Source organism: Lissotriton helveticus, chromosome 1_1, assembly GCF_964261635.1.
Source record: "Lissotriton helveticus chromosome 1_1, aLisHel1.1, whole genome shotgun sequence".
Lineage (NCBI taxonomy): Eukaryota > Metazoa > Chordata > Amphibia > Caudata > Salamandridae > Lissotriton > Lissotriton helveticus.
Window position 1 is genome coordinate 1,328,900,142 of NC_136057.1, and position 13,058 is coordinate 1,328,913,199.

Consider the following 13,058-nt stretch of genomic DNA (forward strand, 5'->3'; position numbering starts at 1 on the left):
TGCAAAAACTTCTAGATCGGTTTAGCCAGTTCTGTGACTCATGGGGCTTATGTATCAATACATCTAAAACCAAGTTAATGGCATTGTCACCATCCAAACGGTTTAGGAATTGCATTAAGTTGAATGGTACTCCATTAGAACTAGTCGACTCCTTCGACTATTTGGGCATACGGTTCAACAAATTGATGAAGTGGAATTCACACTTGATCAAAATGCTGCTCAACCACAAAAGGGTTTCGGGGGCAATTCTAAGACATCAGCAACTCTCTTCCAGCAGACAGTAGCCCGGCCCTCGTGGTGTATGAGGGTAAAGCCCTACCGTCGGCCCTATACAGGGCGGAACTATGGGGATTCGAGACCACCATGGACCTAGTGAGATCGGAGAATAAATTCCACCGAGGTCTGGTCTCCCTTCCTCCATCCACCCCATTGATACCACTCCGCCAAGATTATGGGAAACATTTAATCAAAGATATTGCAAGGCTCCGACCCTTACTATTCTGGGTGCGCCTGAGAAGGACCCCAGAATTGATAAACTATGCCACTGCCCTTAGTGAGCTTATTGAGCTGGATATAGACAACAAGATCAGATGAATCTGCAGGCTTAAATAGCTGGTTTCTGACATCGGACTGGCTGAGGCATGGGAAAGCCAGACCACGCCATCAAAACAATTAGTTAATGTTAGAAACGGGACCTCCGGCTGGCCAAGGCTTGCGCCAAGGTCAGTCAGGGATCACCATTTCCAAGGTCAGGGCTAGGGAGTCACACACCAAGATAACCCCCGCTCACCCTCTAGGTAACGTGGCGCGAGCAGCAAGGCTAATCTCAGAGGCGATGTGTAAAGCGTTTGCGCGCGCACCCCAGCGACAACAACCAAAGGCCCACCACAAAGGAAACTCCACACAAGGTTATATCAAAAATAGCCTTTGTATTATAATAATAAAAACACATTAGATAACACACACACTTTACAATGTGCCAACAGGCACGGGCAAGATTTACAAGGGATTATGTACAGGACAGGGCCACCTGGACCACTGTCAGGGGTATGCACTTGTTAGAAATAATACTTGTAGGTATAACACTTTAGCACATCAACATATAATGACTGTAACACAGAAATAGTAAATGTAGCATACAACCAGTAACTACTGGTAAAGAGAAAATACCTCCTACGCCACCCTAGTCTCTGTAGGGAAATCACGCAGGGAGCTAGGACCTATGGAAGGAAAACCTATCACCTCCTACGCCACCCTAGTCTCTGTAGGGAAATCACGCAGGGGGAAGGAAACCTAAAATAATCACCTAGGCAAGTAACATTTAGCAAAGGCAATTAAACATCAACATTCCTCTCAGCAGGTCACTTTTAGCAAAGGGAAATAAAAGAACAAGGCATTACCTAAGCAGGTCACTTTTAGCAAAGGTAATGACACAACCAATCCTCTAAGCAGGTCACTTTTAGCAAAGGGGATAAACACATAAAGAATTACCTAAGCAGGTCACTTTTAGCAAAGGTAATAATAAACAAGAATTGCACATGTAACATTAAAACACATTCAGAGGTGCAGGTTAGAACTTTTGCGCAAGAATCATATAGCAAAGAAATCACAATGCGCAGGGTGCATGTAGCACAACACTCAAACTGTCCCTCAGGCCAACTGGCCTCGAAAGGGGCGGAATGCCCTGAGTCTCAGTGTCAGGGAGGTCTGCGCAGGCAGCACAGACACAAAAGCCTAAACGTAGCAACTGTCCACTAAGTGCTGGACAGTTGTAAATATGCACTGGGCAAACGTTGGAGCCGCGTGGGCTCAAGAACACAGGTGGGGAGACACAGCGTGGGAGCCTCGGGGCTACAACCAACTAACTGCCTGTGTCCCCCTAGAGCCTCTCAGGGCTCGCAAAGCAAAATAGGCAATGTAGAGCTTCAGCGCTCTTAATCAATTAAAATGGCCCCCAGAGCCTCTCTGGCTCGCAATCAATGAGGGCGATGAGCCTCGCTGGGCTCGAAGAACAACTGTGCCCCCCACGAGCTCCTCTGGCTCGTAAATCCTCTATGGCTGGGGCGGGAGCCTTCCTGTGGCTCAATAAATCAATCACATGCCCCTCAGAGCCTCGGGGCTCACTCGAATGCCCCAGAGCCTCTCTGGGCTCGGACACCGCTAGGGCCTCACTCGGCCTGCACACAGAAGGGGAGGGGCGGGCACCGACAACGTGCCCCGACGCCCTCCTCCCTTCCTCTACTCTCCCGCCTCACTCACCGGCTGGGTCGCTGGGCGGCTCGGGGCTCCTCTGCCACTCCGGGGCTCTCCTCTTGATCGGGAGCCTCGGGACGACGCGCCGGCCGCTTCCTGCTCCTTTGGCCTGGCTGGATGACGCGGCGGAAGGCTCGGCCGGCTGGGCCAATCCCAGCGCGGCCGGGCTGTGACGTCAGCGGCTGCTTCCTTGCATCCCCGGGCTGCGGCGGTGATCACGGGCGATGCCGGGTGGGCTCCGGCTCGCAATCAATAAAAGAACACGGGGCAATGCCGGGCGGCACCGGCTCCCCAATTAAGAGATAAAGCGAGGTGGCACTCGCTACGCCGAAAATCGGCGAAAGTCAGCGAGGTGGGCACTCGCTAGGCAGACAAAGCGCTCCAAAGCGCTAGAATCAAAATACAGCGCACCCAGCGCTTAGGGGTAAAAATAAAGCGCTCCACAGCGCTAGTGGGCAAATAAGCGCTCCCAAGCGCTAAGAGCAAAGCAAAGGCTCCAGCAGGGTCTGGAGGCAGGCAGGGGGGCAAGGCAGGGCCAGAGCCAGCACACTGGGTCTCCAGGCAGGGAGACAAGCCAAGTGGCGGTCCTCCTGGCCCCAGCAGCAGCAACAGCCCCCTCTGGCAAGGATCCACAAGTAGAAACATTTCTGTGGGGACACAGCCCCATTTTTATACAGCGAATTCCTTTGTTAGGAGGTGCAGGGTGGGGGGAAACCAGTTGCAGCTGGCTTGGGAGTACCCTTGATGGCCCAACCACCCCTTTCATTCACTGGGGAGGCTTGGGTCATTAGACAAACCACAGGGGGGCGGAGCCAGCATTGTGTGGGGAAAAACCCAGCCCATCCAGGACACAGATCTACTCCTCCCACACATCACTCATGCTGATCTCACCCTCACCACCGGGCAGACCCATCCAGACTTCCTGGAGCCTGGCATGCCAGCCAGCTTCAGCCAATCACGCTCCACTATCCTCACTGCACACATACATCAATGTCCAGAAGTAGCACTTCCCTTCTAGACACATACAAGCCGCACATACCATTGCGCAGCATTCATTCTCACGAGTTCATACATACTAAACTCGAGCCTGCACTCCCCACACATCAGGAACTACCAGGGCACACGCATTCCCCATGCATTCCTATGGGAGGGCAGGCCAGCCATACTACACGCACGCACTTTCACTCTGGGACACAGGGGAAAAGTGCGCCAAGACCCAAAAATCACTACACAGGGTCACAAATAAAGGCAAAAAGATTAGGGGTGAACCTGCCCTAAGGCCCAAGTCTAACACGACCCCCTTCCAGCCAAAACGCAGGGCAGACCGATCACCACCGTGATGGGCTTCCCTGCTTGGGGCGATAAAACAAGGACGCGGGCCCACAACTGCAGGGACACCCTCCTGTTTTACGCCACGGTGAACCCCTAGGGTTCCTTCTAAAACTACTGTAGGGACTAACTGGGGTACCCCACTGATACTCTCCAGCTGCCCTCGGCCAGGACCAGGCCCTAGGCCATTCAGGTACCACTGGATCCTGCCTACTCACAAAGTGGGGGGTAGTAACCCCTGGCACATAATAGCCACTCTCCACCCTTCCTGTCTGCAAGACAGGGCTAGACTGCCACTGGTTCTCCAACCTAGGGTCTACAACCTCAGGCGGACCAGGAGTCTCAGGGAAGGCTCTCCTCCCCCTACCTCTTCTTCTAGGGTTCCTCCTCCTCCTGCGAGGGGTCCCCTCTAAACAACATTCTCCCAACCTAGGGTTTAACCCCTCAGGTTGCACCGGGGTCAGAGGTGGGCTCTCCCACCCTCTGCACCCCCTTCCAGAGTCCTGCTCCCTCCCAACCGGGGCGGTACCTCTGGATGAAGAACTGGTCAGGACACTGATTACAGTAGTCCCACCCTTCAGGTCAGGCGGATCCTGAACCTGGCCTTCCAACCTCCGGTCTAGAACCTTTGGTGGAACCAATGCCTGGCACTCCAGGACTTCTGGGGACTCACATACTATTCCCCAATCACTCCTTTCGCTGGACTCCTGTACCCTCCCCACTGGAGCGGTACTGCCAGACTCTAGAACCATAGAAGCTCCGGCTACAGATGCTCCAGGTCCTCCACACACTAGGAGATCTCCCTCAAGTGAACTAACAGGCAAGCCTAGGTTCCCATCCTGGTGTTCCCTAAAGAAACCATCCAGGCTCTGTGACAGGGCTTCGGGCATCTGGGGACTCTCGGTCACACACTCACTCCCGCTCCACTGAGACAGGCAGTCAGCCCCTACACCCTCCTCACTAACCTGGGACCTAGCTGGGCTACTCTCACCCTCCTCCACCACGCTGGGCTGGAAGACACCTGACCCACTATTGTTGAAATCACTCACTAGTGACTCTAAAGAACCTCTCGCACTGTCCCAGCGATCTGCTTCCTTTGCAAGCTCCCAAGGATCAAAGGTCAACCCCAACAGGTGTTGCCGCAACTCCGGCCGACAATGACTGAGCACCTTTTCCTTGAGAATAAGACAAAACAGTTTGTCAAAATCATGTTCCGTGGGAACCTCTAACCACTCAATCAGTGCACACTGACAGTCCTCTGTAAACTCCTCCCAAGACTGGTGAGACAGTTTCCTACTGTCCCTGAACTGCAACCTATACTCCTCTTCTAGGGAAACAGGTACCATACTCGGGGAACTGGGAGTGGGACTGTCTACACTTATATTTAAAAAGCTGCCACCACTGGACTCCACCCTCCCTGGGGAATCCAGACAATCACAATTACACTCAGGGGATAACCTACTCTCCCTGAACAAGGCCCTCTCTTCCTTCCTATCCAACCACTCCTCTGGGGACAGGGCAAGGGATGGGGCGCTGACACTGGACCCAGCAAGGGACTCCCTACCTATGGGGTCCTCACTATCTGCTGACATCCATCCACTGTCATCCTCATACAACTCACATTCTTCAGGGCTCTCCACAGACTCACCATCCTCATGACGTGCGGCCCGGGCCCTCTCTCTCTCACTGTACTCAAGATCCCACTGACCCTTTTGCCATTGGATCAGGCTGTCCCTAAGCTGGGACAGAGTATCCGACACACTCACCTCCATGCCTCCCTCTTCACAGAATCTGACCAGCTCTGACCTACTGTACCTAAAAAGACAACAGAGATCAAAAACAGGCTCCATTTTGGCGGACGTTCTCAAGAAGAGTTTGACACAGGGAACCTGGGGGTCTGAGCTTACACAGGAGTACACAATTACACAATTCAGCAAGATTCCTATCTCAGAACTTGCACTCCACTGTCCAGCGTAACACACACTCATTCACACACAACCCTCCCCTCGGACTGGTAAGGCAGTTTCTACCACCCCTGATTATCTCAACCTGACCACTAGCGACACAGGTACCAAACTCTGGGAGCAGGGCGGGGAAACAAGGTACTGGACAAAATACAAATGACACCTTTCAGGAGAAGCAAAACTGAACTTCCCTAAAAAACAATAATCCCAAAAATGTGGTTATCTAAAATTGCAGAGTTTTGAAGTGTGGCCTGTCGCCACTGTGGTACAACGCAAACGCAAGTCCAATCCGCACCGCTAGCCACCAATGTTAGAAACGGGACCTCCGGCTGGCCAAGGCTTGCGCCAAGGTCAGTCAGGGATCACCATTTCCAAGGTCAGGGCTAGGGAGTCACACACCAAGATAACCCCCGCTCACCCTCTAGGTAACGTGGCGCGAGCAGCAAGGCTAATCTCAGAGGCGATGTGTAAAGCGTTTGCGCGCGCACCCCAGCGACAACAACCAAAGGCCCACCACAAAGGAAACTCCACACAAGGTTATATCAAAAATAGCCTTTGTATTATAATAATAAAAACACATTAGATAACACACACACTTTACAATGTGCCAACAGGCACGGGCAAGATTTACAAGGGATTATGTACAGGACAGGGCCACCTGGACCACTGTCAGGGGTATGCACTTGTTAGAAATAATACTTGTAGGTATAACACTTTAGCACATCAACATATAATGACTGTAACACAGAAATAGTAAATGTAGCATACAACCAGTAACTACTGGTAAAGAGAAAATACCTCCTACGCCACCCTAGTCTCTGTAGGGAAATCACGCAGGGAGCTAGGACCTATGGAAGGAAAACCTATCACCTCCTACGCCACCCTAGTCTCTGTAGGGAAATCACGCAGGGGGAAGGAAACCTAAAATAATCACCTAGGCAAGTAACATTTAGCAAAGGCAATTAAACATCAACATTCCTCTCAGCAGGTCACTTTTAGCAAAGGGAAATAAAAGAACAAGGCATTACCTAAGCAGGTCACTTTTAGCAAAGGTAATGACACAACCAATCCTCTAAGCAGGTCACTTTTAGCAAAGGGGATAAACACATAAAGAATTACCTAAGCAGGTCACTTTTAGCAAAGGTAATAATAAACAAGAATTGCACATGTAACATTAAAACACATTCAGAGGTGCAGGTTAGAACTTTTGCGCAAGAATCATATAGCAAAGAAATCACAATGCGCAGGGTGCATGTAGCACAACACTCAAACTGTCCCTCAGGCCAACTGGCCTCGAAAGGGGCGGAATGCCCTGAGTCTCAGTGTCAGGGAGGTCTGCGCAGGCAGCACAGACACAAAAGCCTAAACGTAGCAACTGTCCACTAAGTGCTGGACAGTTGTAAATATGCACTGGGCAAACGTTGGAGCCGCGTGGGCTCAAGAACACAGGTGGGGAGACACAGCGTGGGAGCCTCGGGGCTACAACCAACTAACTGCCTGTGTCCCCCTAGAGCCTCTCAGGGCTCGCAAAGCAAAATAGGCAATGTAGAGCTTCAGCGCTCTTAATCAATTAAAATGGCCCCCAGAGCCTCTCTGGCTCGCAATCAATGAGGGCGATGAGCCTCGCTGGGCTCGAAGAACAACTGTGCCCCCCACGAGCTCCTCTGGCTCGTAAATCCTCTATGGCTGGGGCGGGAGCCTTCCTGTGGCTCAATAAATCAATCACATGCCCCTCAGAGCCTCGGGGCTCACTCGAATGCCCCAGAGCCTCTCTGGGCTCGGACACCGCTAGGGCCTCACTCGGCCTGCACACAGAAGGGGAGGGGCGGGCACCGACAACGTGCCCCGACGCCCTCCTCCCTTCCTCTACTCTCCCGCCTCACTCACCGGCTGGGTCGCTGGGCGGCTCGGGGCTCCTCTGCCACTCCGGGGCTCTCCTCTTGATCGGGAGCCTCGGGACGACGCGCCGGCCGCTTCCTGCTCCTTTGGCCTGGCTGGATGACGCGGCGGAAGGCTCGGCCGGCTGGGCCAATCCCAGCGCGGCCGGGCTGTGACGTCAGCGGCTGCTTCCTTGCATCCCCGGGCTGCGGCGGTGATCACGGGCGATGCCGGGTGGGCTCCGGCTCGCAATCAATAAAAGAACACGGGGCAATGCCGGGCGGCACCGGCTCCCCAATTAAGAGATAAAGCGAGGTGGCACTCGCTACGCCGAAAATCGGCGAAAGTCAGCGAGGTGGGCACTCGCTAGGCAGACAAAGCGCTCCAAAGCGCTAGAATCAAAATACAGCGCACCCAGCGCTTAGGGGTAAAAATAAAGCGCTCCACAGCGCTAGTGGGCAAATAAGCGCTCCCAAGCGCTAAGAGCAAAGCAAAGGCTCCAGCAGGGTCTGGAGGCAGGCAGGGGGGCAAGGCAGGGCCAGAGCCAGCACACTGGGTCTCCAGGCAGGGAGACAAGCCAAGTGGCGGTCCTCCTGGCCCCAGCAGCAGCAACAGCCCCCTCTGGCAAGGATCCACAAGTAGAAACATTTCTGTGGGGACACAGCCCCATTTTTATACAGCGAATTCCTTTGTTAGGAGGTGCAGGGTGGGGGGAAACCAGTTGCAGCTGGCTTGGGAGTACCCTTGATGGCCCAACCACCCCTTTCATTCACTGGGGAGGCTTGGGTCATTAGACAAACCACAGGGGGGCGGAGCCAGCATTGTGTGGGGAAAAACCCAGCCCATCCAGGACACAGATCTACTCCTCCCACACATCACTCATGCTGATCTCACCCTCACCACCGGGCAGACCCATCCAGACTTCCTGGAGCCTGGCATGCCAGCCAGCTTCAGCCAATCACGCTCCACTATCCTCACTGCACACATACATCAATGTCCAGAAGTAGCACTTCCCTTCTAGACACATACAAGCCGCACATACCATTGCGCAGCATTCATTCTCACGAGTTCATACATACTAAACTCGAGCCTGCACTCCCCACACATCAGGAACTACCAGGGCACACGCATTCCCCATGCATTCCTATGGGAGGGCAGGCCAGCCATACTACACGCACGCACTTTCACTCTGGGACACAGGGGAAAAGTGCGCCAAGACCCAAAAATCACTACACAGGGTCACAAATAAAGGCAAAAAGATTAGGGGTGAACCTGCCCTAAGGCCCAAGTCTAACACGACCCCCTTCCAGCCAAAACGCAGGGCAGACCGATCACCACCGTGATGGGCTTCCCTGCTTGGGGCGATAAAACAAGGACGCGGGCCCACAACTGCAGGGACACCCTCCTGTTTTACGCCACGGTGAACCCCTAGGGTTCCTTCTAAAACTACTGTAGGGACTAACTGGGGTACCCCACTGATACTCTCCAGCTGCCCTCGGCCAGGACCAGGCCCTAGGCCATTCAGGTACCACTGGATCCTGCCTACTCACAAAGTGGGGGGTAGTAACCCCTGGCACATAATAGCCACTCTCCACCCTTCCTGTCTGCAAGACAGGGCTAGACTGCCACTGGTTCTCCAACCTAGGGTCTACAACCTCAGGCGGACCAGGAGTCTCAGGGAAGGCTCTCCTCCCCCTACCTCTTCTTCTAGGGTTCCTCCTCCTCCTGCGAGGGGTCCCCTCTAAACAACATTCTCCCAACCTAGGGTTTAACCCCTCAGGTTGCACCGGGGTCAGAGGTGGGCTCTCCCACCCTCTGCACCCCCTTCCAGAGTCCTGCTCCCTCCCAACCGGGGCGGTACCTCTGGATGAAGAACTGGTCAGGACACTGATTACAGTAGTCCCACCCTTCAGGTCAGGCGGATCCTGAACCTGGCCTTCCAACCTCCGGTCTAGAACCTTTGGTGGAACCAATGCCTGGCACTCCAGGACTTCTGGGGACTCACATACTATTCCCCAATCACTCCTTTCGCTGGACTCCTGTACCCTCCCCACTGGAGCGGTACTGCCAGACTCTAGAACCATAGAAGCTCCGGCTACAGATGCTCCAGGTCCTCCACACACTAGGAGATCTCCCTCAAGTGAACTAACAGGCAAGCCTAGGTTCCCATCCTGGTGTTCCCTAAAGAAACCATCCAGGCTCTGTGACAGGGCTTCGGGCATCTGGGGACTCTCGGTCACACACTCACTCCCGCTCCACTGAGACAGGCAGTCAGCCCCTACACCCTCCTCACTAACCTGGGACCTAGCTGGGCTACTCTCACCCTCCTCCACCACGCTGGGCTGGAAGACACCTGACCCACTATTGTTGAAATCACTCACTAGTGACTCTAAAGAACCTCTCGCACTGTCCCAGCGATCTGCTTCCTTTGCAAGCTCCCAAGGATCAAAGGTCAACCCCAACAGGTGTTGCCGCAACTCCGGCCGACAATGACTGAGCACCTTTTCCTTGAGAATAAGACAAAACAGTTTGTCAAAATCATGTTCCGTGGGAACCTCTAACCACTCAATCAGTGCACACTGACAGTCCTCTGTAAACTCCTCCCAAGACTGGTGAGACAGTTTCCTACTGTCCCTGAACTGCAACCTATACTCCTCTTCTAGGGAAACAGGTACCATACTCGGGGAACTGGGAGTGGGACTGTCTACACTTATATTTAAAAAGCTGCCACCACTGGACTCCACCCTCCCTGGGGAATCCAGACAATCACAATTACACTCAGGGGATAACCTACTCTCCCTGAACAAGGCCCTCTCTTCCTTCCTATCCAACCACTCCTCTGGGGACAGGGCAAGGGATGGGGCGCTGACACTGGACCCAGCAAGGGACTCCCTACCTATGGGGTCCTCACTATCTGCTGACATCCATCCACTGTCATCCTCATACAACTCACATTCTTCAGGGCTCTCCACAGACTCACCATCCTCATGACGTGCGGCCCGGGCCCTCTCTCTCTCACTGTACTCAAGATCCCACTGACCCTTTTGCCATTGGATCAGGCTGTCCCTAAGCTGGGACTGAGTATCCGACACACTCACCTCCATGCCTCCCTCTTCACAGAATCTGACCAGCTCTGACCTACTGTACCTAAAAAGACAACAGAGATCAAAAACAGGCTCCATTTTGGCGGACGTTCTCAAGAAGAGTTTGACACAGGGAACCTGGGGGTCTGAGCTTACACAGGAGTACACAATTACACAATTCAGCAAGATTCCTATCTCAGAACTTGCACTCCACTGTCCAGCGTAACACACACTCATTCACACACAACCCTCCCCTCGGACTGGTAAGGCAGTTTCTACCACCCCTGATTATCTCAACCTGACCACTAGCGACACAGGTACCAAACTCTGGGAGCAGGGCGGGGAAACAAGGTACTGGACAAAATACAAATGACACCTTTCAGGAGAAGCAAAACTGAACTTCCCTAAAAAACAATAATCCCAAAAATGTGGTTATCTAAAATTGCAGAGTTTTGAAGTGTGGCCTGTCGCCACTGTGGTACAACGCAAACGCAAGTCCAATCCGCACCGCTAGCCACCAATGTTAGAAACGGGACCTCCGGCTGGCCAAGGCTTGCGCCAAGGTCAGTCAGGGATCACCATTTCCAAGGTCAGGGCTAGGGAGTCACACACCAAGATAACCCCCGCTCACCCTCTAGGTAACGTGGCGCGAGCAGCAAGGCTAATCTCAGAGGCGATGTGTAAAGCGTTTGCGCGCGCACCCCAGCGACAACAACCAAAGGCCCACCACAAAGGAAACTCCACACAAGGTTATATCAAAAATAGCCTTTGTATTATAATAATAAAAACACATTAGATAACACACACACTTTACAATGTGCCAACAGGCACGGGCAAGATTTACAAGGGATTATGTACAGGACAGGGCCACCTGGACCACTGTCAGGGGTATGCACTTGTTAGAAATAATACTTGTAGGTATAACACTTTAGCACATCAACATATAATGACTGTAACACAGAAATAGTAAATGTAGCATACAACCAGTAACTACTGGTAAAGAGAAAATACCTCCTACGCCACCCTAGTCTCTGTAGGGAAATCACGCAGGGAGCTAGGACCTATGGAAGGAAAACCTATCACCTCCTACGCCACCCTAGTCTCTGTAGGGAAATCACGCAGGGGGAAGGAAACCTAAAATAATCACCTAGGCAAGTAACATTTAGCAAAGGCAATTAAACATCAACATTCCTCTCAGCAGGTCACTTTTAGCAAAGGGAAATAAAAGAACAAGGCATTACCTAAGCAGGTCACTTTTAGCAAAGGTAATGACACAACCAATCCTCTAAGCAGGTCACTTTTAGCAAAGGGGATAAACACATAAAGAATTACCTAAGCAGGTCACTTTTAGCAAAGGTAATAATAAACAAGAATTGCACATGTAACATTAAAACACATTCAGAGGTGCAGGTTAGAACTTTTGCGCAAGAATCATATAGCAAAGAAATCACAATGCGCAGGGTGCATGTAGCACAACACTCAAACTGTCCCTCAGGCCAACTGGCCTCGAAAGGGGCGGAATGCCCTGAGTCTCAGTGTCAGGGAGGTCTGCGCAGGCAGCACAGACACAAAAGCCTAAACGTAGCAACTGTCCACTAAGTGCTGGACAGTTGTAAATATGCACTGGGCAAACGTTGGAGCCGCGTGGGCTCAAGAACACAGGTGGGGAGACACAGCGTGGGAGCCTCGGGGCTACAACCAACTAACTGCCTGTGTCCCCCTAGAGCCTCTCAGGGCTCGCAAAGCAAAATAGGCAATGTAGAGCTTCAGCGCTCTTAATCAATTAAAATGGCCCCCAGAGCCTCTCTGGCTCGCAATCAATGAGGGCGATGAGCCTCGCTGGGCTCGAAGAACAACTGTGCCCCCCACGAGCTCCTCTGGCTCGTAAATCCTCTATGGCTGGGGCGGGAGCCTTCCTGTGGCTCAATAAATCAATCACATGCCCCTCAGAGCCTCGGGGCTCACTCGAATGCCCCAGAGCCTCTCTGGGCTCGGACACCGCTAGGGCCTCACTCGGCCTGCACACAGAAGGGGAGGGGCGGGCACCGACAACGTGCCCCGACGCCCTCCTCCCTTCCTCTACTCTCCCGCCTCACTCACCGGCTGGGTCGCTGGGCGGCTCGGGGCTCCTCTGCCACTCCGGGGCTCTCCTCTTGATCGGGAGCCTCGGGACGACGCGCCGGCCGCTTCCTGCTCCTTTGGCCTGGCTGGATGACGCGGCGGAAGGCTCGGCCGGCTGGGCCAATCCCAGCGCGGCCGGGCTGTGACGTCAGCGGCTGCTTCCTTGCATCCCCGGGCTGCGGCGGTGATCACGGGCGATGCCGGGTGGGCTCCGGCTCGCAATCAATAAAAGAACACGGGGCAATGCCGGGCGGCACCGGCTCCCCAATTAAGAGATAAAGCGAGGTGGCACTCGCTACGCCGAAAATCGGCGAAAGTCAGCGAGGTGGGCACTCGCTAGGCAGACAAAGCGCTCCAAAGCGCTAGAATCAAAATACAGCGCACCCAGCGCTTAGGGGTAAAAATAAAGCGCTCCACAGCGCTAGTGGGC